Raw genomic sequence first — 6,967 nt, 5'->3', positions numbered from 1 at the left:
GACCCCACCACCCCGCACCCTCTGTGAACTTGAGTTCGTTCAAAACTCTGCTGCCTGTATCCTGACTTCCACTACATTCCATTCACCCATCATTCCTGTACTCGCTGACCTACATCAGTTCCCGGTCCAGCAACACCTCGATTTTAAAATCCTTGTTATACGTCCATGGTCTCACAACCCTTTCTACCTTTGTAACCTTCTCCAGCCCTACAACCCACCAAGATCTCGGTGCTTCTCCAATCCTAGCTTCCTGAGGAACACCAATTTAGATTGCTCCACCATTGGTGGCTGTGCCTTCAGCTGCCTAGGTTTTCAGCTTTGAAATTCCTTCCCTAAACCTCTCCGCCTCTCTCTCCTTGAAGCCGGTCCATCCCTGACTCTGAAGCACATGACATTTCCAGGGTCATCTATAGTGGACACCCCTTGATGGACGTCCATGAAAGTGAGGGGAAAATCAATCGAGAGTAGACAGCTTGCAGGAGAAAGTAAGCTCTCGGTGTGCAGGTGATGAGGAGGTAGGACAATTACAAGAAGTTAATGATGAAATGGTTTTCAAAAAAATTTAGAAAGACAGTATCAGGAAAAATGACCAACCAAAAAATTCTAAACAATCATAAAATCATAGTATGGTACAGCACTGAAGGAGGCCAGTTGGCCCATCGTGCCTGTGCTGGCTCTCTGAAAGAGCTATCCAATTAGTCCCACTTCCCCTGCTCTTTCCTTATAACCCTGCCATTTTGTTTCTTTTCAAGTATTTATCCAATTCCCATTTTGGAAATTATTATTGAATGTGCTTCCACTGCCCTTTCAGGCCGTGCATTCCAGAACATAATAACTTGCTGCATAGATCTGTTTTTCCCTCATGTCGCCTCTGGTTCATTTGCCAGTTACCTTGAATTGGTATCCTCTGGTTACCAGCCTTTCTGCCAATGGAAACAGTTTCTCCTTGTTTATCAAAATCCTTCAAGGTTTCCCCCAACCTTCTCTGCGACAAGAGAAGTCATCTCAATTTCTCTAGTCTTTCCACCAAACTGAAGTCTTTCATCCTTGGGGTATATCAACTCACAAAGCATAAGAAACAAAATTCTGGAACTAGGTTCATTATTAAAATAAATGGAATGTGATTGCAGCTGGATCATGATTGGCACCTAAATATTCCAGTTTATAAAAATTTTGGCAGGGATAGTGATATTAATTAGACAAAATGTCATAACATTCAAGCATCACATATCAAATAGAGAGTGTGATCAAAATAGAATCCCTCTTGATTGAGTTGAGGAATATCAATGGATCAGTCACATTATTGAGAGGATATAATAGGCCACCTAAAGGAATTGAAGATGAAATCTGTAGACAGATTGGGCAAAGTGATATAGCTGCTTGCTCTGGCAAGCAATTCATCAATATCCTGTTCAATTCAGTGATGCACTGCAGACAGACTGATGCTATTGATGTTCCCATTAGCCCCCTGGAAAGACCAAGAGAAATAATTGTGCTTGCAAGCGTAATACAGCACCTTGCATGGCCTCAGGACATCATGGCCAATGAAGTATTATTTGAAGTGTAGTCAGTGACGCATTGTAGGAAACACAAAAGATGATTTACACAAAGCAAGGTGCCATAACCAGCAATGTGATAATGACTAGATGGTCTCTTTTATTGTTGATAGTTAAGAGATAAATATTGGACAGGACACCAAGGAGAACTTTCCTGCAAAATGCTACTCTGTAATCTATTACATCCAGCTGACATGGGAGGCAGGGCCTCATTTTAACATCACATTTAAAGGATGGCACCTCTAATGTGCAACACTCCCTCAGTAGTGCACTGGGTATGTCAACCTAGATTTTGTGCTTAAGTGGGATTTGAGCCTATAAGTTTCTAATGGAGAGGTGAGAGTGTTACCCACTGAGCCACAGCTAACAGTAGCTGGAGTTGAGCCCCTCCTACAGTCTCTTGACCAACCCTGTCACTGCCTGTCTGGTGAATTGGACCCCCCCCCCCAAAGGCATGCTCCCTCTTGGGGTCCAGGTAATTCCTGTGTTCCCAGATGCATTCAGTTGGAAGGGTAACAGCAGGTAGAAACTCTCCTCCTGTGACAATGTCACATCTCCCTGGCGTCCAAACAATTATTCTGAACCCCTTCTCCTTCTCTTTCTCTTTCTCTCAATAGGACATGTGCAGCAAGGATCCAGATGTGATGGTGAGAAGATTGGCTATTTATTCACTATTGATAGCAGACTATTGCTCTAAGGCAATTAAACTGAAAAAATGTACCCCTTAAAGAGGCTCCTCCTTCACATCTGGAAGACTTCCTACTTTATTTGTAAAAGTGAATCTCCACAGTTTTGGGACAGGGCCTGGGCATTTAGGCATGAACGCACAGGAATTCTGCTCCACTGCACTTGTACCAGTGAACCAGGATCCAAGAAAATTCAGGGCCATAATATTTAGCGAATTGGATGAAAGTGAGAAATACACTTTGCATGTGGAAGAGTCCACTGCGTCAAGTGAGACTGGCCTATGTATTAGATGCAAGACTTTTAATCTGGATATAGATTGTCCAGGAATAAATCTAATTAAGTTGCTGGAAAAGTTTAATATCTAACAATTATCAATGGTCATTACTTGAGTTTCTCTATAATGACTGGTACGTTAGGTTTTGTGAATTCATATATTTTTTCTCAGAAATATACTTATAAGTTCTGCACTCAATCATTTGCGGGCATCATAAAAATCTGCTGGAATTTTAAATAAAAACATTAGCCTATTGTAAATTTAAATTGGGGAATGGGCGATTGATAATTTACTTCTATGGTTCTATGTTAAACTGACGTACGTGCCGAACATCACCTTTTTAAGCCAATAGCTAGCGTTTTATGAGAAAAGTCAGCCTTTTCACTTTGTTTGAAGATGTTGATCAGATCAATTAGAAGGCCAGTTTGCTGGATGTAAGGACAAAATAGTTGATTTGAATGCAATAACATAATCCTGTCAGAACTGAGGCAGACAGGCGGCACAGTGGCGCAGTGGTTAGCACTGCAGCCTCACAGCTCCAGCGACCCGGGTTCAATTCTGGGTACAGCCTGTGTGGAGTTTGCAAGTTCTCCCTGTGTCTGCGTGGGTTTCCTCCGGGTGCTCCGGTTTCCTCCCACATGCCAAAGACTTGCAGGTTGATAGGTTAATTGGCCAGTATAAATTGCCCCTAGTATAGGTTGGTGGTAGGGAAATATAGGGACAGGTGGGGATGTGGTAGGAATATGGAATTAGTGTAGGATTAGTATAAATGGGTGGTTGATGGTCGGCACAGACTCGGTGGGCCGAAGGGCCTGTTTCAGTGCTGTATCTCTAACAAACTAACTAACAAACTTTAAGATGAGTTGGAAATTACTGTTCGAGTCTACAGCACATGAATAGTTAATAATCTCAGTTGACATTCTTCTGTGGAGGGACTGATCATATCTGTTGGAACTCTGCAACATTTACTGGCATATTTCGAATACCAGTAATCAACTTTTTTCCTAAAGCGCTCACATGCCGTAGGCTCTAAAATGCTGAAAAATGCACCAAATAAAATTTTGAAAATCTCTATTTTTTTCTGGGGGTGTCCATGCCCCTAAGTCCCTACAAAATCAATCTTACACCTTTCAGCCTCGTATGTTTTTCAGTAATTTCTAAATTAATTATCGCTACAAACCGCACTGTTGTCGACTTCAGGAGCTTTGCTCAAATGAAAAAGTGCTGCAATATTAAGCATATCTGCAGTTTACATTATGGCATGCCCATGTTCCAGTGCACTTTCAGTCTAATGCTTTAAGGCATATATTTAGGGCAGTTTTTGAGCTTTGAGCTTTTTTGGGATTGTGTCCGTATTGCTAGTTTCATAAATTGGGATGTACAAACCTATCAAAGCAAAATAAGTTACATATTCATGACCTTTCAAAAAAAAAATTCTGGGGATGTGGGCATCACTGGCAAGCCCATCCCTAGTTGCCCTTCAAAAGATAGTGTCGGGCCTTCTTCTTGAATTGCAATAGTCCATGTGGTGAAGGGACTCCCACTGTTCTGTCAGGGAGGGAGTTTCAGGAATTTGACCCAGAGATCGTGAATGAATGGAGATATATGTCCAAGTTAGGATGATATGTTACTTGGAGGTGATTAAGTTCCCATGCCCCTACTACCCTTGTCCTTCGAGCTGTCGTCAAAGAAGGCGAGTTGCTGCAATGCATCATGTAGATAATACATTCTACAGCCATAGTATGCCAGTGGTGGATTTTTAAAGTGGTGAATGGACTACCAATCAAACAGACTGCTTGATAATGCAGTAATGGTGTATGTGGTAACTTATTTTTGTCACTGTGTTTAGAATGAAACATGAAAAATGACACAATCAGGCTGAAAGCCATCTTGTGGTTTGCAAATCTTTAGAGCAAGCCAGCGTAGTTAGGTCAAGTACAACGTAGTATGGTGAAAAAGCAGAGCATCAAGTACCAGCTGAGGAAATAGAAGAATAGCTGTCAGCATTGAACTGGATCCCCAACTGAAACTAAATTGGTTAGAAAATAGATGGCTGTTCTGGTTATTGCTTTTAAGAGGCATTATTGATCCATAATTGATGTACCTTTGTGAACTGTGTGGACTTTAGAACATAGCAGTAGTGAAAGGAAAATGCTTTAAGGTTTGTAACTATGAATTCATCAAAGTTTGGACATTTGCAGACATTCCGAAGCCAATGTTGAAAATGACTCTTGTTTGGTTGTCTCAAGCACTCAAGAGTTATAATTTTGACATTTTTTTCAAGGACTGAAAATGTGTTCTTATGCTACAGGCTGGGAATATAATTAAATATTCAAAGGTTAATTGACAAACAACCATATAACTAATAAGAAATTGGAAACTTTTCACCTCCAGTAGAAATTAAACATTCCTATTTCATAGGTCAAGTGCATTTTCAGGCAATATCGTTTGGAAACTGCTTTATCCTTCAGAATGCTCTTCACATCATGCAAATTAACAATCCATTCTGCCAGCCAGTTCATCTGTCTGACACTATGGTTTATAAGCAGCATTCAACTCCCGACTGGGGAGGGACATGTGATCATAGCCTACCCACTGTTACTGAAAGGCTTCTGTCAGTACTGCATTAGATAACAATTAATAATCACTGCCCATGAAACATTTAGGAGGCAGCCAGAGTTTAAGTGGTTTGACCTCTGCTTGTGGGTTCTTTAATTTCACACTGTTATTATAGGATCACTGAAAGCGAGCAGGCCACAGGGGAAAGGTTCTTCTCTGAACAATCCAGCCAAAAAAAATTATTTCAACTTGAGAGCGAAAGTGGAGTTTGATCAAATTTCCCGAGGAGTGTGCTACATTGTAATCCCTGGGGATGGATCACTTTTCAATTGTAAAAGTCTGAAAGATTTAGCCAGTGAGTTTATCTCTAATGTCTTTGTTAAGTTTTCCATCCTACCTTTGAAGTGCCGCAATACTTACAATGCTTGAAGTGTTTGTTTCAAGTGAATATTTGCTCATCCTTGTGTTCTGTATTGCAAAAGAATGACTGCATAGAATTAACAAAGGGGGTGATTATGTTCAGCATCAAAATATTTCCATTATGAAAATATATGATATGCGTTATAACAAGACACATGAATTTCTAAAATAATATTCTTTATAACACATACTTTCACAGTTAGCTAATACAATTGAGATTGCTTGCATAGTACTTATGGCACAAAAAAAGATAATTCAGTCCAATTATTCTGTGCCAATGTCTGTGCTCCATGTGAGACTCTTCCCACCATTCTTCATTTAACCCCATCAGCATAACTTTCTATTCCTTTCTCCCTCATGTGTTTATCGAGCTTCCCTCAAACCATCTATGATATTTGCCTCAACTATTCCATGTGGCAACGAGTTCCACCATTTCACCACTCTCTGGGTAAAAAAGTTTCTCCTGAATCCCTTATGGAATTTATTTGTTATCATTATACATTATGACCCCTAGTATTGGATTCCCCACAAATGGAAGCATCTTCTCTTACAATATAATACATAATAAAATACTTTTCTCATGAATAGGTGGTGAAAATAACACCAGGACATGGTGCTATTAATATTGCAGTCCATGAAATAAATTTGACCATACATATTTAACTTGCACATCAAAGTGAACGAGAAACTTATAATCTCTTATTTCCACAATATACATAGGAATAATTTTAAGTAAACCGCAATGCTTATTAAGAGGTCAGTGAATAGTACAGTTGGTGAAAGATTCTGGCAGACTTTGACAGCCTCCAAACACTAAAGACATTCATGAAACTTTGGAACACACATTAACAAAGTGAATGCAAAAGTGTCTCTGCCAGTTTCCAGCACTGGTAGACTCACACATGGTTATATGAAATGATTTTCAGTTGGACTGCAGCGGTTCAAGAAAGCAGCTCACCACCACCTTCTCAAGGGCAATTAGGGATGGGCAACAAAATCTGGCCTTGCCAACGATGCCCACATCCCATGAAAAGAATTTTATTTTTAAATTACACTTGACTGACCTACATGACCTCAAATGTACAAGCCTATAGCTGCCATTATAACCTCTTCATTAGTCTGAACACAAGTACATAGGCCCAGTATTTTCAGGGTTTTTGTTGTTTGACTATTAGGGCTGAGTCTTACCTTGGGCGGACGAGAATTCGCCACCGACGTGAAAGTTGGTGGCGAGCCCACTTCCGCCTAGCCTGGGGATCCATCCCGTATTTTATGGATCCCCAGGCTTTAAGTGTCCCGAGGCGGGACTTCTACTCGCTTGAGAGAGGAGACCTGCCTCAGTGAGCTGCCGGCCAATCAGCAGGCCAGCAGCAATTAGTCCCAGCAGTGCCACTGGGAGCAGTGGCCACTGCTGGGACTGCAGCCCAGCCGACGCCATGGACCCTGGAGAGTGAGTGAGTTGGGCATGTCT

The sequence above is a fragment of the Heterodontus francisci genome, chromosome 6, assembly GCF_036365525.1.
Source record: "Heterodontus francisci isolate sHetFra1 chromosome 6, sHetFra1.hap1, whole genome shotgun sequence".
In the NCBI taxonomy this organism is placed as follows: domain Eukaryota; kingdom Metazoa; phylum Chordata; class Chondrichthyes; order Heterodontiformes; family Heterodontidae; genus Heterodontus; species Heterodontus francisci.
The sequence above is the reverse complement of the archived record's forward strand: the minus strand, read 5'-3'. Positions refer to the sequence as shown.